Source organism: Rhipicephalus sanguineus, unplaced genomic scaffold (genome assembly GCF_013339695.2).
Source record: "Rhipicephalus sanguineus isolate Rsan-2018 unplaced genomic scaffold, BIME_Rsan_1.4 Seq525, whole genome shotgun sequence".
Lineage (NCBI taxonomy): Eukaryota > Metazoa > Arthropoda > Arachnida > Ixodida > Ixodidae > Rhipicephalus > Rhipicephalus sanguineus.
In genome coordinates this window covers 80,339-106,282 of record NW_023615434.1, presented here as the reverse complement: position 1 = coordinate 106,282, position 25,944 = coordinate 80,339, and the positions used below count along the sequence as shown (strand labels likewise).

Here is a 25,944-nt window from a genome sequence, read left to right as displayed (position 1 = left end):
ACGTCTAATGGTGCGGTTACTTTAAGCCTGGCGGAAAACGTCGCCTCAGTTGGACGACAACGACAAGAACAAAATCACAGCTACCGGTGAGATTCGCAAAGTGAATTTTTGGAGGTGGTTGGGGGGGGGGGGGGGGGAATATTCCAACAACCCTTTATGGATGTTCGCGTTTTGTATGTGTTAGTATGCATACACATGCAAACCTGAAAAATTTCAGAGGATTAGAATCCCCCAACCCCCTCCCCCTGGCTACGCCAGTTACCATGAGGTGGCCACTGTTATTTTGCCTGTCCCGGCGTTCCCTTAGTATTTAATTTTTACAGCGAAAGCTGTTATGATCACAAGGGCCGTTTTTGGTGCCGTAGTTGTCCGCTGCCGGTGTCCGCAACCGCTATCGCGAGAAATAAAAACAACGAAATAAAGAAGAATATCCAGGATAGAATGAGGTTCGAACCTGGGCCCTCTGCGTGGGAGCCCAGTATTCTACTTCAGAGGCATGCCAGTGCTTGAAACTGCTTTACAAGAAGACCCTATACAGGCTTCATATCGGGAAGGAACCACATTAACATATGCAATGTAGTGTGGTAGAAGAGTAAAATAAAACCAGGCATCACACACGCAAATTCTGTAACCAGGCGTCACACAATGCGAATTGCGCAACGAGTGGGTTGTTGAATGCTTCCAACCCATTACAAAGGGCTCTGGCATAATTCTTCATCGTCATCAGCCACACCATCAACAAAGTGCACATAATGCCTTACAGGTGATTAGCGGGTACCACGGTTCTCCGGCGCAGAATGACAAAAATTGCATAGTGGCTGCTTCCCTACTTCACAAAAACAAAGAGCATTACAGTTTGTTTTTTTTAAATCCTATTTTGCTGTATCTTAAAAGTGGTACAGTGAACTCCCGCTAAGACGAACTAGGTTAAGACGAATTCTCGCTTATGCGGAACAACACAGGACCGGTTGTTTGGTTCCCCATAGACTCAATGCAAAAAAAAATTCGCTTAAGACGAACCACCCAAGTGTATTCTTCTGTTAAGGGGGAACATGGGTCCTGAAATTTTTTTTTAATTCTTTGTCGATTGAGATGAAACTTGCGGAGTTTATGCATATTTGTGTGCAGATTTCAAATATGCAATTATTTCTAGTATAACATGTAGTTTTTAAAATATCAAACATTTCATATGCTTTTTGGGAGCCCCAGTTTGCCTAAACTGAGAGAGTTACAAAGTAATTAAGCACACCAGAATGACCTGCAATGAGTACAGAGTGCAAGAAAACAAGAATGGATGTTCTAAACCCACTTGAACAAAAGTTATGGCACGATGAACATTCCAAATTAGTCTACTCCAAGCTGGGATTTCAGCCACAAATATTCAACATGCCACAACTTTTGTTCAAATGGGCTTAGAACATCCATTCTTGTTTTCTTGCACTCTGTACTCATTCCAAGTGATTCTAATGTGCCTAATTACTTTGTAACTCTCTCAGTTTAGGCAAACTGGGGCTCCCAAAATGGCACATGGAATTCAAAAACTACAGATTGTACTAGGAAACAAATTGCATATTTGAAATCAGCACACAAATATACATAAACTCAGCGAGTTTGATTGAAATTGGTAAAGAATTGTAAAAAAAGTTTTCAGGCGCAGTGTCCCCCCTTAAGACGAACTCTCGCGGTGGTCAACAACGCTGGCGAACGAACACTGCAGTCTTGGTTGGGCATTCAGGCGACAGAGAAAAAGCACAAAAGAAAAAAAAAAGCGCGAGATAAAGGAAAAAGAACAGTAAGCGGATAAAGGCGGCATCCCCCTCACACCCAGCCTGTGGGTGGGGGAGGTGCCGGCTTTATCGGCAAAGAAAGCAACAAAAAGAGTAGGGGGATTTACAACTTGGACCCCCAAGCCATTGTATTCCCCTCCCGTTCTTCAGTTTCCCAGCTGGAGTACAAAGGAGAACAGAACACAAGAGCTTGGGGCCCCTCGGCTGTGGTCAACAAAAAAAGAAAGCGACAACAGGAACAAAAATGGTCTGTGCATTACAATCGAGTACAAAACCAAAACCACGATCCAGAGGGGTCAGGTGCATTGTCATCGCCATCACACAATGGCGGCCGAGCACATGTATTTCGTGGTCAATTTGCGTTGGTTCGCATAGGGCCTGTGTGCGTTGTATCTGTTCCCAGTGAAGTGTAAATTGTGATCAGTCATTTTGATTATGGAAGTGCACGACAAGGGAAGGCTATTTTGCACAGTGAATATAGCTGCGTTGTGTCTTTTTCGTGGCGAGGCTTGTGACCCTGAGTAGCCCGATGGGATATATTCAGCTGCACGTCGTTCAGGAAAAGTTACTACGGGCCGAAAACGGCAAAATATCCGGACCTCGAAGAAAGCCTTGCAGACTTTCTTAAGCAACTCAGCGTATAATGACTTTGTCAAGGCAACAGCACGCGACCGAGGCCCATCCAGAAGTGATCTTAGAGCCAGCAAAACAGGCTCACAGAAGAAAACGAACTGCCAGGACAATAAATTTTACATTCTTTGAAGGAAAATTGTGCTTCTCTCTCTTTTTTTGTAATCGTCAACATAGGAGCGTGCTACAGTTTTATCATTAAAATGTGGTAGCAGTATGTACATGAATTTTTTTTATTTTTGAACCCGCGAAATCAGGTGCTCGTACGATTCGTGTAAGTACTCTGCTTGAAGGCATAGTTTTTATCTAGATGAGCCAAATAAATGCTTTTTCGTGTCTTTTTGCCGCCATTGTAGGCCTACTCCATTCAGTGTTTTCAAGTAACATATTTGGATGCACTTGGCATGTTACCATGTCTCTCTTTAGGGGCACTTCTGATAAGCCGAACTCCTGATAAGACGAACAGATGACCGCGGCCCCTTCGAGTTCGTCTTAACGGGAGTCTACTGTATTTTGCACGGAGCTGTAGACAGCATACTGCCACGCTGTGTGCGGCTTAGTAACCTTATCATCAAGAGCGGCCAGTGATACACAATTGGCTGCCGTTTTTGTATGAGCACTAACAAGGTGGGAGTGTAAACAGTTAAAGGGACCATGCCACCCTCTCCACTTTGTTTCTGACAGTGCCCAGCACGAATTACCCAGCATCGGGTTTGAGGCTATTTGCCATGTGTTCCCGAGTTCCTACTTGTATTGCTCACGGTAGTACTTCTGGGTTTTCACTGGCTCATGCACTGAAAAAAGTGTTTTAGATCCCTATCTCAAGCTTTTGTTAATGGGGGGGGGGGGGGGGGGGGGGCAGCTTTTTAAAAACTCTTGGCTATTGAGAGGGGGCAAAAGCATTGAACTCCATGGACGTTAGCTGGGTGTGCCAGATTTCATTGATGCCACAATAATTTCGTTCTTGAAGCTTTCACTATTGAGGGGCTCAAGCGTATAGCATTATGTTCATCATTTTCGTTAGTTCAAGTTTCATTTAATTTGAACTTGGTGGGTATACCCACAAAATTTGAATGAATGAGCTCTTACTGTATTTTTTTTCTTTCTAGTGCATTATCAGAGAAAGTTGCGTTAGAAATGTCAAGGAAAAATCAATATGTGTCTTAAACCATCTTATCAGCAACATGTTTGCAGTTATAAGTGCGCAGGAAATTTTAACAAGTGGGTGGAGGTCTTGCTGGTGTGTAGCTAGAGTAAGTAAACTTGGTGGGAAATGAGGTCAGGGAACTCACCTTCTGGTTGGCTTTCTTTTTAGCCAGGGTATCCTGCGCTTACGACGGCGGATTGGCTTCTTGATGGGTGCAGGCTGTTTTGGTGTGCGTTGCTCTCCAGCCGCAGCAACAGCAGGCGACATCAACTTTGGTCGTTTCTTCTTCACCTCCTCAACTACAGCTGTATCTCGTGGGTGGTGACGTTGCTGGCGCTGCTGCTGCTGCTGCTGTTGTTGCTGATGTTTCTGTTGCTGCTGTTTCTGCTGCTCTTCCTCCTGAAGGGAAGCACAATTAAATTACTCAAGTGTAACCAAAAATTGTGTGCCAAGAAACATATGCTATAGAAAATCATGCACAAAAACTCTTATGTGGCCTTACTACATCTGCCACCGTCTAAAGAAAATCAGAACTGCAATATCAGTATCTGATCAGTCAGAACATTGGTCAAACCAGAATATAGGTATACCTCTCAAGAAATAACTTTAAAAGTCCCACACCATCTTGACCAGGCACACCCCTTATACATTTCAATCACTTGTCAGAGCAGTCAGAGCCCTAGTCAAAAAGATAACTATTTTTAGCTTGCTGTCTCTCACAGCATATTGCCCTTTGTGCTGTCCAGGGCGTTGCTCAGGCAGCACCTTTTCAATGCATAGAAAACCATTACATTGCCAGTGAGCATGAAGTGCGAGACACCCATGTGCAGGCTGTTATGAAAGGCAGCCTGCGCAGCTAGCCAGTGTCTTTTGAATAGTTGCTGGCCAGCCATTCAATGTAACATTCCCTCATGCAATCCTTGAACAGTGTTAACGGGGTCCTGAACCACCCTTTGTGCTTGGTGGAAAAACAGATACAGCTGAAAGTAGACACTGCAAGGAACAGTTCAGTCAAATTTTGCGCAAACTTTGATATTCACACACCCCTAGCAGAAACAAGACATCTTTAAAGGAGTCACGAACCATTTTTCCAAGTAATCACTAAATGACCTCAGTATCGGAGCTTGTCTCCACGAAATGATTTCCGTAAAATTTCTCGAATCCATCAAGAATGAGCAGTTGCAGAGTTTTGTCATACTCTTTAAGCACTTTCTCTCTTCTCTCATCCCGATGAGCGCGCTGGAAGCTACACAGGGAGGGATAGCATGACAGAAAGAAGTTACGTCAGTGTGCGAGCATGGTAAAACACGATTGCCCTCTCCCATTGCGATTTCTCCTGTGTGGAAGTGTGGCTGTGTAATGCTAGCAGACTATGGAGCGCAGCACCAGCACAGTGTGGCAAGAAGCGCATCCAATCCAAACACCGCTCTTGGTTCATGTGAACTATCAGCCAATGGCAGCGATCTGCTAACATGACGACATACAGTTGGTGCCCCACCCACCGTAGAGAGCGAGGATGGACTTCTGTATGGAGAGAATGCACTTGAGAAAGCAGCAACTTCGCACTCCGCTTGTAAACTCTCCTTGTCACGCATGACTACAAGATTTGGCTGAGCTGTTCACAGCAGCGTCTGCTTTCCGCTGTATGTGTTATTTCACCAAGTGCAAGGGGTGCTTCATGACCTTTTCTAAGACTGGCAACACTAAGATAACCGCTGCCATCATACAGCGGTTATGGTGTGTAGCTTTTAGTACCAAATGTATTGCACATTTTGTGAAGAATTCCCGAATTATGCTCTAAATTCTGGGAGTTAGTGATTTCACTGTTAAAAGATGACAATGAGTGAAGTGATGATAGTGGTGTGATTCGTGACTTTGCACTTGGATTTGCTGCGTGTTGCCAGACAACTTGCCTACAGCAACGAGCAGTATATAAGAGAGCACTGCACGGGCCAGATTTTACGGCCCGGGCCCGGCCCGGGCCCGCTTTATGTAGAGTCACTGTATATGCTACCTTAGGTAGCAGAGTTCGCATAGGTCCGGCTAGCAACCACAGCTATGCTGTGAAGTCGCATTCGTTTTTGCAGGCGACATGCCTACCGTGTCGCCTATTAACCTGTCTGGCGTGTCGAAGACCGGCGATAAACATTGGCTGTCGTGGCTAGTGTTAATTCAGTTCGCTGCAGCGGCGGCGTCGAGAAATAAAAAAAATTGGCCCAAGCGGCAGCTTCTCCGCAATGCATGGTTGCTAGCGGCGTTAGAAACAGATGCGCAACTCTGCTACCTAAAGGTAGCATATACAGTAACTCTAGCTTTATGAAGCCCGAGCCCAGCCCGGGCCGGGAGTACATGACCGAACCCAGCCCGAGCCGGCCCGGGCCCGTCGTTCCAAGCCCAGGCCCGGCCCGGGCGTTCATTACTAAACTAATCCAGGGCGCTTGTTCATGACGAGGCCCGACCCGGGCCGCTAGGATATAGTTGTTGATGATGATTATTAATGATGCCGTGCACTTTGTAGCGGCGATCGGACGGAAAATCCGGTGTGTACATGCATCGAAATGTTGCTTTGCCCACGGTGGTAGCTCAGCGGTTAAGCTGTCTCGCTTAAGTTAGGACGCGGGTGCGATTCCACGGCCAGGACGGCCGCAATTTGGTAGGGGCGAAATGCAAGAACACCCTGTATATACTTATCTTTAGGTGCACGTTAGAGAGTCGAGGTGGTCGAAATTTATCCACTGCCACTACGGCGTGCCTAGTAATCATATCGTGGTTTTGGCACGTATACCAAGGAATATAATGAAATGTATCGTATCTGTCAACCTCGAATAAAAGACCGAAATCTTTATGCCTCCCATGGGAACAACCGTGATCTGGCCCATTGTTAGTGCTGTTAATGTGTGTGTGGTATATATATATATATATATACGTGTCACTTCAGCTTGACACAGTATACCTGAGACCATGCAATGCATAACATTCGCATGTGCTCGAAGGCCCGACTTACGCTTTTAATGAGCGGGTCCGAGTCCGGCCCGGCCCGCAGCCCCAAGCCCGGGCCCGGCCCAGGCCCGCGGCTTCAAGCCCGGGCCCGCACTTTCAAGCCGGGCCCAGACCGGGCCCGCCGGAAAACGCTTCGGACGGCCAGGCCCGGCCGCGGGCCGGCCCGGGCTTTCGGGCCGGCCCGGGCCCGTGCAGTGCTCTAGTATATTATCAATGGGCAACCTTTGGCAAGTACCTTGGGAAAGAAACTTCAACCAATTTCCAACTCCAGGGTTCGTACGGGTTTCAATTGTGGGAGAGCACGCGCGACCATTTCCTTTCCTTAATGCTGGCGCGATCGCGAACTGACAGCGGGAGCCAAGAGGCTACTAGGAGAGGAGCACCGTCGCCCCTTTCCGGGCAACCCCTTCTTTCCTGCCGCTCCTTGCGCCAATCCTCGCATCCCCGCTCGCGGGAAAGGGCACTTGCCCTGCGAGAGAAACAACCCTCGCGGTGGGGAGGGAGACGGGAGGTGGAAAACTGCCGACCAGGCAGAGAGACGGTCTCTTGCTCTGCTGACCTGCCAGGTACCACCTCACCGCCCCAAGATCCGCGAGCCGACCATCGACCGAAGGTGTAAGCGTTACCCTTTGTTTCTACTAGAGCGGACTATCCCTCAACGCGACATTTGCGAGTTATTGCTAGAGTAGCATAAAGTGTTGTTTGTTGTTCTAGCCTGTTGCCTTATTTGCCCGAACCCGTTGTAGCTGCGATGACTCGCGCTACGGGAAGGGGACATTGACACGTGCACGGTACGACTATTTGCGGCTGGGACCGGAGCTAGGCTTCTGCACCAGCCGTGCAAAGAGCGGACCGCCTCCAATGCAGAAAATTCAAGGATATTCAAGGAATTTCAAGGGCTTGTCACACGTTTTTCAAGGACTCAATAAAGGCACACAAATGAGGATTTTCTTTTTACCAAACAATGTTGTAAATTCTGACTAAATTTATCACTTATACATATACAGTTGAAACTCAATTTAACGAAGTCATCACACGGTCAAATTACTTTGCTAAGTCAGGAAGTCCGTAAAATGGACAAATGGGTTTTTCAGTCCTCCTAAACCTAAACTTGTAACATAGAGACACCCAAAATCTACCATGGCATTGTATTTGGTGCTAACCCATCCGTGTTCGTGTGAAAAGTCTGTCAGGTGTCCCAAACATTGAGCCTCACATATGTGGTCCAGGCGATGCAGGCCAGGTAGACAGTCATGTGAAATATGACATGCAGCCGAAATGCAGACCGGGGGAACGAATGCAGTAATTATATGAGCAGGGTGAGCAAGAAAGCTGCGAGGAGATGGTCAGTGTCATCTGTTGCATAAATCGTGAAATAACGAAAGCACAGTAGTGTTCCTGTGGGAGCATTGACAGGAATAGTAACCACCGCCACCGTAGCCCCACCTGGTACATAACAGCACGACTGTTGAGTCATTGTACCGTGCATGAGGGTGGCATGTAGCCTTGTCAAAATAAACCAGGGTAGTGACTATGGGTGATAGATGTTTTAATGCAATAGCGTTAGTGTCCGCACTTGAAGAAAAAAGCCATGTGTAAAAAATAGAAAGAAATTAGCATCTTTTTACTAATTCATTTCAGAAAAAACTTCATTAAATTGGTTTTGGTTCCAAGTTAGTTTCATTAATTTGGGTTGACAACAATGTTGACCCTTATGAGTACCTGCCGGAGAATGCAAGTTTCTTCCTTAGATAAAGAGAGACAAGATGCACTGATGGGTGAGGAGTGAAATAAACTCTAGGACAAGGCATGAACAAACAGAATACACGCAAACTCGTGCGCTGTATTGTTTCTGAAAGGCAAGTTTGCCGCATTGTCGCTAATCTGTAGCAGAGAGCGAGTTGCACTGTGGACTTTATACTGCACTGGCCTCGAAATTCAAGGGTTTTCAATGACAGAATACAATTCCAGGACCTTCAAAGGCCTTGAAAATGTTCTTTTCAAATTCGAGGGTTTCAAGGGTTTCCAAGGACGTGTACGAACCCTGATACACATACAATAAATTCTTAGTAGTGAAAAATCTGCCTAATGTTAAAATCTGCCTAACGTGTATGTTCAAAAGAAACTTTTTTCATCCTCCCCCCCCCCCCTCCTCCCTCTCTTTCTTTCTTTTTTCTGACACCTTTCTTGAGTTATAGCCAATCCTCGAGTAATACTCCCTTTCCAATGTTAAGTAAATGAATCTTAAAGCAGTCAATCCTGGACTATTCTCAGTTAAGCTGGGTGACAATTAAAAAGAAAGCAACTTGCTATTATGCTGTTTGGAATGCAAAGCAAATGTTGTTAGCAAACAGACAAACATTAGGAAGGAGGAAATGAAGCAGGTAGAGCCCAGTCAAACCTCAGGCTCTTCATCCCTGAACTGTGGCTGAGTGACCAGGGGTGTCCAACGAAGACACTCGGGGTCCAAGATAATTCTCCGATCCTTTCCAGATTGAACCTTTGCCATATGCTCACTGAGCATTTGTTTGCGATGCTGATGACTATGCTGTAAAACACGAATAGTGCAAACAACTTAATGGTCAAACACCACCAAAACATTTTGCTAATGCAGTTCCCAGCAGCTAGCATACTCACCGGCTTTTCTCACTACCAATCTTCTTGAACATGTTAAGATGCTGCAGTGTGGTTGCAATGTCATGAATATTAGACCAGTTGATGAGGAAAGACCTGAAGTGGAGAGAGGCATAAAAAAGTTAAAAACCACCCTTCCAAGTTCAGAAAGAAAAATGAAAACAAAGCAGGAGACATACATTGAATAGAGATGTGGCTGTCCTTGTAGTTATTGAGGAACTCAAGCAGGATGCTTTTCCAGTAGGACATGTAGCTGATGCGGCCCAGGTCAGAGAGGGGTTTCTCGGGTGTCCCAGTCAACCCCTCCTTCCGAGACAGCAGGTAGCCTGTAATAGTGGTTGGAATGTGTTTCAACTAGCCACTTTATTGATGCATGCCTTGAAGAAGAAGAGAAGCAAAAGGTCTTACTAAAGTCAATGAGAAAGCGTCCAAACCCCTGCCTCTGGTACTGCGGCATGGTCATGATGCAAGACACATTGTACCTCTGCTGACAGTGTTTCTCCTTAAAAAGAAGAGGAGACTGGTCAGTGCCAACGTGAACAGCAGGCATGAGCAGCTAATCGTATGCAACCAAGTTTGTATTACCAATGCAAATTTGCCAACCTGTAAAACTTAAAATTCTTATGGTCATGATAACCAGAAGAAAAAAAAAGGGGGGGGGGGGCAGGGATAGCATGCATATTTATAAACAGCTTGTCCTGAGCACACACCTTTTGTAGGACATATTGTTGGATAGTTGTTCTCACCTACTTAATTCATACATTTTTCTTTATTTTATTATTAGTGCACTGCAGCTAAAACTACAAAGCACACAGCACCCCTTATGTTTTTTTTCAGGGGGGGGGGGGGTTCTAAGTTGGGCCTTTAAAAAGAGAGAAATGTCAGATTCATTCTCTTTGCAGCATCCGAAAATTTACCGACAATAATTAGCTTTATTGTTATTACTGTGAACATAATTCAAAGCCATGCTTTTTTGGTTTTTCTCGCTTGATTCACCGAAGTAACTTGGTGCCACAGTTTCGATTTAAAGGGATGCTGAAGAGGTTTTAGAATTCGGTATAACTTTGTTATTAACAAGGACCAACATTATTGTCAACGATGGCGTAATTTTTTCCACTGTCGTGGGAGCAGGAGCTTTAATATACGCGAAAGAAAACTTCGTCTTGCTCCGCCCACGTGAACCCGCTGAAAGTGTGGGCGTGGAAACGAACTAACCGGAACTGAATCATAATCGGGGAGCCGCGAAGCACTGTATTTCCTTGCAGCTTTGTATTTCCTGGCAGCTTTGTATCGCAAATAGGTGATTGTCCATTTTTCCTTCCATAGCCCTCCGACCCCTTGAGGGATTTCGTCTTTTGCAAAAATGCGCGCAAGCAACGAAACAAAGAGCAGGTACATGCCAACAAGGCCTCTACCTTGATCAGCACAGATGCTCATAAAAGCAATTTCTTTTTTCTTACAGGCAACTAGCAGTAAAAATATCTGCAATACCTGGCATTTATCTGTACTGCATTTTGCGATATGCATCTTGCATGTCAGAGAATATATCTGTGCTATGCAATCATATTGCTACCATATTTACAGCTAGAAAACAAAGACAAATACAGGCACATACCTTGGAGAAGTATCCCACCAGGTGGCAGCCTTTCGCATCATTCTTGGTGAGCACATAGAATAGAAAGGGCTCCACATCGTAGTAAAGGGTCTTGTGGTCCAAGAAAAGCTTGGCTAATAAGCAGAGGTTCTGGCAGTAGATCTTGCTCACATTTCCATCTACCTCAAACACAGATACTTCACCCTTGCGGTAGATCTCCGTGGCGGGTGGATGAAACCAGGTGCACTTGTGCTGGATACAGAAGATGCACAGGCATAAACATTTCTGGCCTTCCTGGGGCTGCTACTTATTTTCTAAAGAAATGTCATTGTGGTAAGTTCACAACAAGAAACAAAAACTCTTTAATGCTATCGCATTAATATTCACAAGGTGAAACACGAAAAAGCGCTCGCTTGGGCGTCCTAATAAAGTCACTGCGTCGAAACACCTGTCATCAGAGTTGGCTCTTGGACCTAACAAAACGCATTTAGCAAAATCTCCACAGAGGCCCACCCTTTCAAAGTCATTTGGCGGTGATTCATTGGTAGATGTCCCCTGTTTCTACATAACTGCTGGTAGCTCATTTCAAGCACAACCAGGCATATAATTAGGGCAATGTTCAGTAATAGCTTCCTCTACAATGTACATCACTGCTCTTCCTTCACAATTCCAAATGAAATCTGGGAATACAGCATAGACCACCTACAACGTTAAGTTGCCAGAGTCAGGAATATCCGCACTAAAGCCAAAACATACCGTATATTGCCGATTATAAATCCACCCCCCAACTTGCACCCCTCTAGGGGAAAAAAAAAACTGACTCGAACACAGCCTCATGCTGCGGCCATAGCTCACCAATAAGTTTTTCAGAAGAGGGAGTGATGCAAAGAAACATTTATTTGCCCGTGAAACATTGCTTACGACTCGTCATCACTTGAGAGAAGGACGCAGTCACGGTCATGGCCATCGTGTGAGCCACTGCTGCTGCTTGCTGTCGGAATGGGTGCCGGTGGTACTGAGATGCCGCACGTGGAAAACGACGCGCGGACCATGTCGGTTGGCAGTCCATACCAGGCATCGTTGACCCCGAATGAAACGGCGTGTAGCAGTGCACGCGAAGATCTTGGTCCTTTGTTTCCTCGATTCCCTCACGCACTTTTCCGACACATCAAACTTGCGCCCTGCTTCAATGTTGCTTTCCGACTCTGCGTAGAGGACGCTTGCCTCTTGAAAGCAGCGCTGTACTGTTGCCGGCATAGCGGTGGCATCTTGGCGTCCGTTTGGCAGCGTCGCAAATCGCGCACACCACTACTCGCAAGCGAAGCGAAATGCAGAAATGGCGAACAGGCGTGAGTGAAAAAAGACGTGAAGACGCTTGTGGGCGCATGTGAGTGGTCATGTGGTTTAGTTCCCCGCGAAGTGTTGCCAGCCCCACACGGCGCTGCCAGCTTTTCTGTGGAATGCGATGGTTTGTCAACAAATCGTTTCTATTGTATGAAAACAAAACTGCAGGGCGCATCGCAAGATAAATTCCTCTTTATTCATAGAGCATCGTTCGCCCTCTATCAAGGTTTGAAATGCTGCTTTCGAGACCGTGTTTCCCAAGCAGTTCGAATTAATGCGCGTGCAGCGGTGATTTTAAATGAGCTCCATAGTTTCACCTCGTGTGTTTTGCCATAGTTTCTCAATCGTCGTGACAGATCGCAAAAATGTCCAACTCCGGGAGCGGCGCGCGCGTGTTGGGAGATAGCTGTTGCCACGATTCGCTGCCTCTGCGGCTGATTTCATCGATGCTTCGAATAGCAGGAAATCCGAGGACGACGACCTTTTGTCGGACCCCACAGATAAGGCGACTTTACGATTCCACGTATAGGTCGACCCCCGAACTTTGGAAGGTCATTTTATGAAAAAAAACGTCTTACTTAAATCGACACTATACAGTATTTTTCAAAGGCTGCCACATGGAAAAACGTGTTGAGCAAGCAGATAACATCTATGCCCCTATGCGCTGCTTTCATTGTTGTGCTGTGTGCAATTTACAACGAACTGAACAGGTGCATCAGCATGAATATTGAAACTTTAGGTATGTTCAGTTTTGGTAGTTCGAATGTTGTATTTACGGCTGAGAGATAAAGGTCTTGAGAAGAAAATCCGGGGAATTACACCATTCCTAAATAATAAGGAGAAGAGCGCCTAGACTCCGATGATCCTGATAATTGGCTTACCAACGGTACGCACACCTTGCGCTGGCACAACTTCAAGCATCTTAAACCATGGTAGTTGCTGTTGCAAGTGGATGCGTGCGAGTGTTTAACAGAGATTTCAGGCCCAGTCAACCACAGCAGACATTGCGTTAATATGCGGCGAGAGGATGCATAATATTAAGACTTAAGGGGGGACCGTGCCTTTCGGAACGAACTTTTCTTGTTTTGGTTAGATCTTGATGAAAATTGGCACAAAGACTAAAAATGACCTCATAATGCTTACATAAAAATTTCAAGATGATATACGAAAACTTTACTGAGCAACAAATAATTTCATTACTGGACCTCGTGGAGCGGCTGGAGAGTTTAACAAATGACATAAAAAGTTGATAAACACTGTGTGCAGAGCAAATGTATGCTGAAGGGGGCTGCGTTTTCAAAATATTTTTTGCAACACTAAAATTGTAGTTCATGTTTTCTCCACTGATACTTCAATGAGCACATTTGCACTACAAACAAGAAACCCTACCAAAAATTTTAAAAGACTAAATTAAAAAAATAAGAACGCAGCCCCCTGAAGCAGAGTCCAGGAGCATTACAAAAAAACAGAATCAAAATCTGTCAAGTAGTTGCGAAGGTACCCTGCTCCCCGAGCTGAGCAACCATGCCAAAAAAACCGTATTGAGAAAACGAGGTTCAAAGTTTTGCGTCACGTTACATGCCTAATAGGCACCAGGGTTGTAGTCCTTAGTGTCCTTTGCAGTGCGGTGTCACTTGGACATCTGACCTTTAGCCTGATGAGCTTTCGCAGCCTTTGTTTTTCCCGCATGGCATCTTTTTCGGCTGCTCTACGAAGTGCATGTCGTCCAGGTTGGAGACCACGAGATGCAAAATTGGGTGTAGGCATGAGGTCTTGTGGTGAATTCCCCTATGTGATACATTCATCACAGACCAAAAATCGCTGAGTGCAGCTGATCCCTTTCCAATCGTTTTTATAGCTTGCATGGCCGAATATTGACTTCAAATAAACTTGCTGTTTTCCATTCGCGGCGACGACCACGCATTTTTCGCGTCCGCGCCGCAAGTAGTGCAGGTGTGCATCCTCTTTACCGCTAACCTGTGCTTAGTTCCCGTGCTTAGTCCCGGCTCTTGCACTGCGGGCACAGGGCACTGCCAAACTGACCATTCAGGTCGCGCGTTGTACGAGCAAAACTTATCTTCGTCTTCCGAGTGACATCTCGCGCTCCGTCGCAGACACTGCTCTTAGGTGACTCCTGAACAGCCGCGGCGCGTTCGCGAGATGTCTCCGCTGACACGAAAACCGAGCTGTAATCGGGCCCGAATCGTGCTACTGGTGGTGCTGGTAGACAGCCTCGCAACCTCGCGCGAAGTACTTGGCTGAGCATCCGCGATGTCTACATCTTGGCGAAGTGCTTGGCTGAGCAGACCGCGATGTCTACATCCTCGCGCGAAATGCTTGGCTGAGCATCGCGATGTCTACATCCTCGCGCGAAATGCTTGGCTGAGCATCCGCGATGTCTACATCTTCGCGCGAGTGCTTGGCTGATCATCCGCGATGTCTACATCCTCGCGCGAAGTGCTAGGCTTAGCATCCGCGATGTCTGCAGCCTGCGCGGAACGACGACGGATGTTACCTCCGACGGCACAAAGCACTGTTTCGTCGATACTCGCGGACGTGCCTCCGTGCGTGCTTGTGCTCAGCTGACGAGTCCCGTCGTGCCGCACGCCGTCGTCGCTGCTCAGAAGTCGCCGGACTGAATTTCTTTTTCACGATCGGCGGCTTCGGCTTACGCGCACCAAATCGCGCGCAGTCTTGCGTTCTTTTGAACGATCGCCGTTCCATGATCGCATGCAGAACCGCGTTGCGCCAAACTGGACAACTTTTTTCCTCCTTCACGGCGCCGGTCTTAGCACAGCGCGATGCGATCTCGAAACCACGCCGCGGCGAGTTGAAAACACACGCAGTAAGCGGCCCGTCAGCGCTGTCGGCGCATGAGCAGACGACCTTTGCGCGATTGCTACAAGGACCGCACGGGCAACCAATGCGGAGCCCGTACAGTCACGTGACGCGCGTCGCAATCGGAAACTGTCGTGATACCTTTAAAACTTTGGCTCGCTGTGCGCTTGCTCTTTTCCTGTTCAGCGGCCGAGGCGGAAAATTTGAAACGGAAGAATCGCGCTATCCGTAGAGACAAGATGCGGCGCTAGGTTACGTGGATGCGGAGATATCGCGGCTCGAAAAAACGCCGTTTTTTTCGCCATTTCCGTGAAATTCATCGCCACCCTAGCTTCGATAAACATTTTTTACGTCATTCTACGCCGTTTTCAGGGACGAAACTTGAAATTGGATAGAAAGGGGTCACAGAATGTGAAAATGAGATTTTCAAAAAATCGATTTTTTGCCAAATTTCGCGATGCCAAAGCCGCGTCCCCCTTAAGGCATGTTCAGATTCGGTAGCATTATCGGGAGGTGCACCCTAAATGGTCAAAGAGAGCTTCGAAGATGACTCAGTTCATTCACACTCGCTGACGCAGCTGAAATCTCATATGTAGTATGCCCTAACAAGACCCTTAGACACTGACTACAGTGTCAGAGGCAGGGGTTGCCTGCAGCTGTTTTGGACTTGTATATTTATAATATAGTCTCGCATGTGCACTTTAGATGTGATCGACCTTGATCCGAACCAACGTCTCAATGCAATGGCTCCCTTCCGCTGCTGCACTAACGAGTTAATTGCGAAAAAAAATTTCAACTGGATGCCCCCGGTTGCAACAAAAAACGGCCACGACTGGTATAAGTTGAAATGATGCTGTTTGTGCTCAGCATTAACTGTTAGCGGTTAATAATCTTTTATTGGCAGAATAAAGTATGGCCATCACTAAGGTAGGAGTGTTAGGGCGCCCTTTCTTACGTGTATGGTGTTACAATTAGCTCAGATGCTACTCTCATGACATTAGGCGCATCTACTTTAAATGAATTGCCACCGTATCGAAGTCGTTTGTCAATGCATCCGTTTCGTTATATTGAGAGTTCACTGTACTTTTCCCAGAGGATATACCGTATAAACGCGTGTAAGGGCCGCACTTTTTTTTCAAGAATAAGGGCCAATTTTCAGGGTGCGGCCCATACACGCGACATTTTTTTCTTTTAAGTAAAAACGCACCAGTTAGTGACGAAGAGCGTTTATTGCAGTATACGACCTTCTTGCGACATACGTGCTCAATCGTCGTCACTCAGCGAGTCCTCAGACTTGGAGTCCGAGATGAGATGGTGTGCTGCGAAGCGCCGTCACTCCACAATCAGTCATCTTCCGTGCCATCCAAGCTGTTAGATATCCCGGCGACTTTAAAACTTCGGGACACAATGTCCGTCGACACCGCGCTCCACGCAGATAGGATCCACCCAAGTACAGTCGCCAAGGCTAGTCCCTTCACACGCAGCATGTCCGTTGTGAGTGCAAGACCATCATTCCGCACTTCAGTCACATAGCGGAGCAAGTCTTCTTCCGAATCGGGAAACATGCACTGCTCTCCTCGGAAAGCGCGCTTAGTGCTGTTGGTGTTTCGCAAGGCTTCTTTTTGAGCACACCAACGTCGAACACACTTCTCGTCACGTAGAATTTTCTGCCGGCGGCACGTTTCCCATGCTCGAGAAGCATACTCGATCACCTTCAACTTATAGCCAGCAGTGTAGCTATTCAGGTACTTGCCCATCTTGCCAAACGTGAACGCCGTGTAGAAAACAAGCTAGCACGAAGGTCATCGAACAATGCAGAAAACTACAGCAAATGGCTGGCTGAACTGGACAAACTACAACCACCTCCATGAACTACACAAACCGAACAACGCCGCGAACAGCATGCCAAAGTTGGTGATGCTAATGCCGATATGGATAGCGCCGATAGCGCGTTGGTAATAGAGATGTGAGAAGCTAAAGATAAAATCCTGCTTAACCTTTAGTTGACAAAGTCTATGAATACTAAAAAAAATTAAAATTTTTAGCCCACTTCACGACATCTTAACACGAAATAAAATCGCAAAATATATATACATACTCGGTGACGATGATGATGGTTGCGTTTCCTTACGCCATCTATCGATTACGCCTAGAAGCTTACGCCAGCGCGCATTTTGATACGTATTGGTTGAGGAAAGTGTGGGTGCGCCCTGTACGCGGATTTTTTTTTTTTAGAATATGCACTTCAAAAAAATGGGGTGCGGCCCTTACACGGGTGCGGCCCTTACACGCGTTTATACGGTAGTAGTGAACAATGCCCTTTGATGCTAAGTGAACTTAACAGCTTGTTAGTTGTTACAGGGCCCCCTAGCAATTAATGGCGTACTTATTGAATTTAGAAGAGGAACAAAAAGTAAACAAGCATAGACCTGCATGAGACCATACGCTTACCATGTGCCTTGACAATATGCTTCGGCTCTTCATGTACTTGAGGCAAAACTCGCAAAGGAAGAGCTTTGGAAGCCTACACAAAGTTAAAAAGGTTGAAAAGCATGACTGCAGAGAACACACAAAGCAAAATCAACTAGTGATAACTTTTGTGAATTGGTGTTTTCCCTACCTGGCATACTCCTGGGGGTAGGGCGATGAATACCAAGTCTGTATTTCATACTGTCCAAACTCAATAGCCGCAGGACACCTTGTCTGGTGGTCAGGTCCAACTATGTCCTGGCCCATTGCCTGTGCGAAAGAGTAAACAACGCAACATATTTAGGCATGATGAATAGAGGCCAGTATAGTAATTATATGAGACAAAAATTTGAGGAAGCTTGTTAATTCAAAAGTGATTGAAATATTTATTGCAGTCGACCGAGAAGAAGTATAAAATTTACAGGAACACGTGTACAGAAATCATCAACATGCAATGTCGCACGGTGTCTTGAGACCTATAAGTGATAATCAGTTTAATTTTTTTTGTTTTTTTTAGTCTATTGGTTACATAGACATCGGTTACATAAAATATACAGATGAGGGTTCCAGAGTATAAATACTGAATACTGGACCCTCAGTTAAACTACAACAAAGTGAACTTTAAAAAAATGGCAGAAGATTACCAGGTGGTGAACAAGCGAAAACAGTTGAAATAGGAGATGAATAATAGGAAACCAACACATAGAATGCAAAATGCTAAATAAAATATAGAAAGCAATAATAGTATAATGATATACAAGGCAAAAAAGTGCTATACAGTGATTAAACAAGGCAATGTAAACTATATGTAAACTATTATGCAAAATGGAGCTAGTTGCAATGATAACAGCCATGGAAGGCAGCACATGAAAAGCATTTAGTTTTTCGTACCTACGAGACACTGCATTTGCACAGCATGTGCACAGGACCCTAGTCACTAATGGAGCGAATATACTGATTCTTCTACAAAGGTCACTAAAACAGTCGCAGCAAGCAGTCATTCCGTGCTGTACCAGCATGCAGAGGGACACACACTATTAATGCTGTTGGGAATGGAAAAAGTCTTCACTACTGTCTCATGCAACATAAAGCTCATGGACCGCAGCATAAACACTTATTATTAGCTGACAGTTTGCCTAATGGCCATAATATAATCAGGATACAGTATTTCTCGCATATACCCACACCCCTAACTTATTTCTACAAAAAGAAAAAAAAAATGCATATAACCCGCACCCCCCCTTTTTAAGCGCATTTTCCGTTTTCTGGTGTGGTGTATACACGAGAAAATATGGTACATGTAGAGCATGAAGATTATGTCATCATTTTCCGCTAGTTCAAGTTTCATTTAATTTGAACTTGGTGGGTATACCCACAAAATTTGAATGAATGAGCTCTTACTGTATTTTTTTTTCTTGCTAGTGCATTATCAGAGAAAGTTGCGTTAGAAATGTCAAGGGAAAAATCAATATGTGTCTTAACCATCTATCAGCAACATGTTTGCAGTTATAAGTGCGCAGGAAATTTTAACAAGTGGGTGGAGGTCTTGCTGGTGTGTAGCTAGAGTAAGTAAACTTGGGGGGGGGGGGTACTGCGATAGCAATTATACGGACATTAGGCAGTTTTAGAATATCGTGCTCAAAGCTGTGCGTTGGCTTCTCGCGCACACTGCGCATGCGTCGTGCGCTAACCGCTTGTGGGCTCCCGTAAGTGACGGAAATAGCGGGCCGCAAACGCTAACGCTAACTTAGCCTACGCTATTCTAAAACTGCCTACTGTCAGCGGGATTTTGCGGTCGCCGCTGATCTGTACAGAGTCCAAACCGATAACATCGCTTACGCATCGTCTCTTTCACGTTCGAGTAAAAGCGCGCTAGCGGTAGGGACGAACGCGGTTGAAGCAGAGATGAAACGACCCGACCGTCACCGTCGCGCGAAGGGCACATGCGACAACGTCGCTCCACGTGCGAGGCCTGTCGTCGCTTGCTTACCAGTTATTTCGTCGGGCAGGGGACCATAAGGGGCGCCGTTCAGACGGGGACGGTCGCGAGCGCTGGCGAACGCGCTATCTCGACAGACATATCAGTAACGGCTACCCTTTTAAGTGCTGGACTCTCCACTTAACTCTTTCATGCACAGAACTTTAATTTTGGAGGAATACTATATTTTATTGAAAATATACATTGGTCTTCGTCCAAGAAAGGTTTTTATAACAAAAGAAAAAAAGTTGACACATAAGTTCAAGAGAAATGAGGTGGTCACCTGAGGTGACCACCGTGCCGCAAGGGTCTAGAGTCACTTTCGGTGGAACGCGGCAAAACAGTCCTTGTTTTCCCGCAGGCACAATGGGATGTTGCATGTTTCACACATCCATGTCGTTCTCGAAGGCTGAGATTTCGTGCTGCACATCCCGCACCTCCGCTTCGTGCATCTCTTTGGCTGGTGTTTGCTGTGAGTTAGACGTACGGCAGTATCTACATGGGGCTTAGATTGTTTTATCTGTACTGTGTTAGTGCACTGTGTTAGGCCTCTCTTACAAACCTGGGCTTCTGCTGTAAGCGATGTCATCACACTTCTCCGGAACTCTTTCATGGTGAAAGAGGGGAACTCCTTCGAGTTCGCGGTGCACGAGAAAAGCATTCACGACACAGCAATCCAGTAGGTGGAAAAAGATCCTGTGCCACCATTTCCGTGATTTTCTGTCTACTTCATATTGCCCTTTGCGCTGATCATATTTGTCCACAAAATTCATGTTATGGTTGTAGTCTTGCAACGCCGCCGGGCAGGACACCTTGCTCACTGTCCCATCCTTTTCTTTCCTGTTCACTTCAACTTCAATGGAAGGGTCATGAAAAATTCGTTAGCAGGTAAACAGTCCTCTTATCCTTCCATTTTAGACAGGAGATGCTGTCGTCGCTGACACTCCAGTCTGTGTCGCCTCTTTTCATTGATTTATCATCTTGCAAGCATGGCAAGTTCTTTCTGTTTGGAATTGACTGTCCCACATGCGTAAATGCCGTCATGCAGAAGATCTTTCAAGAGGTTGTAACTCGTGAAGTAATTGTCAAAAAACACACGATGATGCTTACCCGCTAGGCCATGACATAACTTCCTCACAACGTGTGCACCTAGCTCCTTCTGAACACCGCTCTCAGATTTGCCGGTGTAAATATCAAATTTCAGGTTATAACCATTGCTGGCGCAAAGCATCCACACCTTGTAGCCCCGCTCACAGGCTTCTTGGCATGTACTGCTTGAGCGAGCTCCTCCTTGAACTTTATCATTGATTCATCGATGGCGAGCAGTTCGGTGGGCAAGTAATTTTCCCAAAAGGTTTTTGTTAGTTCAGTGAGGAGTGGACGGACTTTGTACAACTTGTCAAAGTTGGGTGATCCCTCGCTGGCTGCAATATGTTGTCATTCAGATGCAGGTGTGATAAAAGCCAGCCGAATCTATTGACTGTCATTAATTTCGAAATGAAAGGATCATGCAAGTCAGGCGCGCTGGACCAGTAATCCCTGTAACTTGGACTCCTCTTTATTCCCATCAGTAGATTGAGCCCTAAAAAATGACCGCATTTCTTCCAATGTGTGGGTGGTGTATGGTTTGCCCTCCTGTTGAGCGTAAAGATTTGTCTGAAACACCAGCAGCTCCACCAAAGACGGCGTCCAGAATCGGCTGAAGATGTCATAAGGACTTCTTTTATCTGTGCTTTGTATAGAAAGTGGCACTCCACTGCGTGACAGAAAGTCCAACGGTGGCGCCATTTTATAGGAAGGACTCCACACAGGTATCTTCGCAGCCATGACAGGAGCGTCATCTTCGTCGCTGTCTATATCGGAGGACACGCACACCGCAGAGATGGCTTTTCTTTCCTGACGTCTCTTTTACACGTTTTGACAGTTTTATCATTCACTTCATAGTCAGAGTCACTGTCACTGTAGTCGTCACATCCTGCGGAACTGTCAGAGTCTGATGGTATTTCGACAAACTCTTCCGCTGAAACACCAAGAACAAATAATATATTTGCAGCCATCAAGACCCTTCATGCATGGTGGTTACCCTAGGGGACCACCAACTTCAGCGACAAAGCGTTCTCTAAAAAATGAGCGCAGCGCTTCATTTCTAGCTTCCATAGTATTGACTACGTCTGTGACATACTGTCCTGCAATATGAATTGACAAAGAAAAGGACTTACCTGTTTTTCCATAAAAAAACTCTCGGGTCCATCGTGTACCGCGCGCTCGAGTCGATCCCAGCGGGAAGAAAACAATAATGACACGTGACTACGAACTCCAAGGGAAGTAGCGACATCTCTGTTTAAATGCGAAAGGTTCAACCGGCGGGCAGTTTGAACGTTGATATGCGGGGCCGCGCGCTTTAAGAGAAAAAAAATCGAGAAAAGGTGGTTACCTGGGGTGACCACCATGCCGGAAAGAGTTAAAGCAGTAGTGACAAAATTCTGAAGGCGAGATAAGTTGTGGGATAGATTTGTGTGTACAAAAACGCATCATCTACGAAATATTAACGGCTGATATAACCTATAACACATTTAGCATCAATTTTCAAATTGTGTGTTGCGCATCTGTACGCGGAATGTCCCACCTCGCGTCACGACATCAAACAGCCACCTGCATCATGAGCTTGTGTTGTTGGCGCCATAATTCTTGCGAGCGCTCTCTCCTAGCGAAAACAGAGCGCACCTTTTTTATGTACTAATATGTACGCATCACAGGCAAGACGTGGCTGCAGTGCTATGACACGTTGCGTTGGCAGCACTGCGGCACAAAGTGCACAGCTACTTCATGCGCAATGTAACCGAGTTGAACCTTTCTATCATCGTTAAAAAAAAGAAGAAGAATCCTTTCTGCTACGTGGCCAGACAACTCTGCTCATGTGGCCAGACAAAGCACTGGACGCGCGGGGCAAAACTGGATTTCCGGGAGATTTTCCTATGACCCGTACAACCGGGAGAAACGTTCAAAATCCGGGAGTCTCACGGGTAATCCGGGAGACTTGGCAGGTATGGCTATGTGTAATACATTCCCGGCAAATATGATTATTTGGCAGCAACGTTCAGCACGCGGGAAACTGCGTTCGTATGATACATTCTGCAGCCAGAAACTCTCATTCAGGCGTGCAAAAAGGGCCCTCTCGTGTACTTCTGAAGCGCTAAGTGGCAGACTGCCGCCGCACGGCGACGGCGGCTTCTCCACAGTGCCTAATTTCCCTCCTCTGCGCCTTCTCTGCTTTGCTCAATTGTCCCTTCCGCATCTTCTCCAAAGTACTCGATCGTCCCCTCCGTGTCTTCTCCGAATTGCTCGATCGCCCTCAGCTTTCTGTCGCCCTCAGCTTTCTGTCAACCTCAGCTTTCTGTCAACCACACACCGACCCGAAGGCAGGCGACCACGCTGGCCGACAAAATCTTTACATGGCTTTAAAATAAATGTGTCCTTTCTGTCGCACTTAGCATGATTTCGCTCAGCACTGCAATTCCTTCATCCATAGCACAGTACGTAGATTCATACGTTCCACACTTTTGTTCAGATCCCATGACTACAACAGCTGGCAGAACACTGCCAAGGCCGCTGGATGAAAGGCCACGACAATGCGGAGCTAAAAATGCAGCACAAAGAAAGGATGCTGTCGTTCCTCCAGTCCGCCATGGTTCAGCACGAGACCTACGGAAATGCACATGGCGCCGCCCCGTCGTCACTACACAATACGCCACGCCACGCCGCATAACCATAGCAATGCCGCCATTGTGCCCAATGGATATGGCCGATAAGACGTCATTTCCTCCATACTTTTCTCCAGAGTATGTCCGTTATCGGGCACGTTGCTCCGCCCATCGCACTTCCAGATTGTGTATAGGTGTTCTGTGCTTCCAGTCGGCGTTCTTTTTGCGCTGGCTGGACAGTTCTACTTACCCATGGGTCGCCAGAACCTGCCAGGACAAATTTGTTCAGGGAGATACTTGAACGTTGCCGTCAGGCACTAAAAAGCAATGATGTGCGCTCGCGCCATCTTTGTGAGGACGAGACGGATCCAAATGCAGGCGTTGGGGACTTCACCTTCGGTTGCCATCATGCCTGCGTTATCTTCTAAAGGCCTTCCGCCGTGCGAGATGGTGTGATACAAGTAGGGGCGAACGTACCACGCATGTCTCAAGACAAAACACGTACTATCATGCGTGTGTACGACGAAAAAGAGATAGCGCGAGCAGCTGTCACTTTTGGGGACACCCATCATCTCGTGAGATTCCACATTGTGTTGTACGCAATTGTACGTGACTGCGCAGAGTTGAGCTTGTTCAGCCGTTAGCCGCGGCAGTTTTCTTCACGGACAGGGCGAGTCGCGCATGATCTTGGGAACGTATGTGATCGATCCCAAATACATATCGGGAGATTAACACTTCGCGCTTTGGCCAACCAAGCCCCATATTTCCAGCGGCAATGCGAGATAGAACCGACGTTCACGCGGTGCAAATTTCGTGCGCGCAGGCTAGTTTCTTACGTTGACGCGGTGTCCTCGTGTTCAATGTTGCAATGTTCGGGTTGTCTCGGGATTTCAACACACGTGACACGAAGTTGTTTCCTGTCAGGACCAGAACAGCTGGTTACCTGGGCTGCCAGTGAGCTGCTAGAAGTTCGAAAAAAGGAGCCCTCTGTTTTTTTATGTTTTTTGCCCGTGCACCTTAATATGGGCTTGTCAGCCTCAAATTTTACTGAATTCGGATGGTACGTTTTCCGGATGGCATGTTTATTTTTTTCGTTTTTTTTTTCTTCCCGGAAACGTATCAACGAGGCTCTAGTAATATATGCATGCCGACTGTGTCACAGAAATGAAATTCCACCAGTTACGTTTTCATGTCCGCTAAGTAATAAGGGAATAATATTCGGCTTAAAGAAATGGTTCCTCCCACCAAGTAAAATTGGCCGTTTTTCCTACGGAGCCACCTGCCACCCAAGCTAACCCTGCCTTCCAACCACTACAGATTACCTCCAAGGCTCACGGGCCACTGTAGTGGTATCAAGTTTTAACGTATGTGAATACAGCAATGAAATTAAAAGCTTTTCTGGCAACTTATGTATTAAATTCACCTAATAATAGCATATTTTCTTGTATTTAACCTGCACAAATGATACAGAAAATTCGGAGCCACTGTCAGGGTGCGGCTTAACCATGAATTTCAGTGTGCCAGGTGGCTTCATGGCAATGCAAGAACTGGTGGTAGTGACAGCGACAGCTGGAACAGACAGTAGGTGAGAACGAGGAAATAACACTGCCACTGGTGACTGAAAATAAGGTTTTTGCAATGTGAGAGAATAGTTCAGGAGGTCATTTCTCTGAAAATGTAAAATTATTTGCACAGCTGAAATGTGTCTGTAATGTGCGGGGATCCTTTAAAAACTTTTCAGTGGGTTGCAATTGGGGGTGCTGGTTATATGCAGGGTCAAGTTATACATGAGAAAACACAGGTATTAGGGCAAATTCTTATGCACAGTCAATTATACGATATTACGTGGTCTCCGCAAGTCAGAATTATAGTTAGTGACTGTCTCACAAGACAAAGAAAACAAAGACAACTACCGCAGACAGTTTCCAGCAAAACTACCACAGACATTTCTGATAGCAAGCCAATGACAAGTGCTAACTTGCTCCACTGTGCGCGCTAACTTGAGCATCTCAGCAGAGCTATGGATCTGATGGAAGCGGTTGTACCTGCTCTTACTTCGGTCGGTACACCACAGCAACCCTGTTCATGGACTACCTTGGCTACATGAAAGTTATGTGGTGCTGTGCATGACAGCGCACACCTGCTATGGATGCTGGGCAGATTTCTATCAGTGCACCCAGGAAAGGATGGTAGCACACTTTGACTTGCTTTGGCAAACAAAATTGACCCGTTCAGAAGGTGTACATTGTCGAAGCAAGCTATCAAAAACCAACTACCAAGCCATCAACTTGGCCCCTTGAGAATGGGCTGAAGATCACTGACGACAGGTGGCAAGAGAGAGGAGAAAAGCACGAAGAGGATCGGCGAGAGCAATAGAATAAATAAAACGGCGTGCTTGTCTAGGGCTCGAATTCTTATTACACAATACCCTAAAAAATGGCTCGTGTACATGTAGTGCTTCTCAGCTGCTGTTTAAATTTAATGCATCCCGAAAGCTAGTAAACAATGAACATTTACCAGCTTTTCACAAACATGACTGACACACATGGCTGAAGTCAAGAATTCATGCTGGTGAATACTTTCCAACCTGTGTCTATTTCCAGTGACACCTCACTATAGATGGCTACAACTTCATATTCTGCCATTTTTCAGCACTCTTGGACTGTTCATGCCACCTAGTGGGTCATAAAGTAACTATTGTTCAGTTTATCTTTCTTTTTCTACCATGTAGGGTTTTTAAACCTCCAGAGTTGGGATGAGGCCAGCATGATGAGTGCTTATATAGTTCCTAAGACAAGACATTTGCACCACTGATCCAAGGA

General features: G+C 46.1%; 1 pseudogene; it reads right to left on the bottom strand.

The window, feature by feature from the left end:
- Positions 1 to 25,944, bottom strand: part of LOC119377637 (histone acetyltransferase KAT6B-like) — a 115,888-nt pseudogene that overhangs the window by 40,590 nt on the left and 49,354 nt on the right.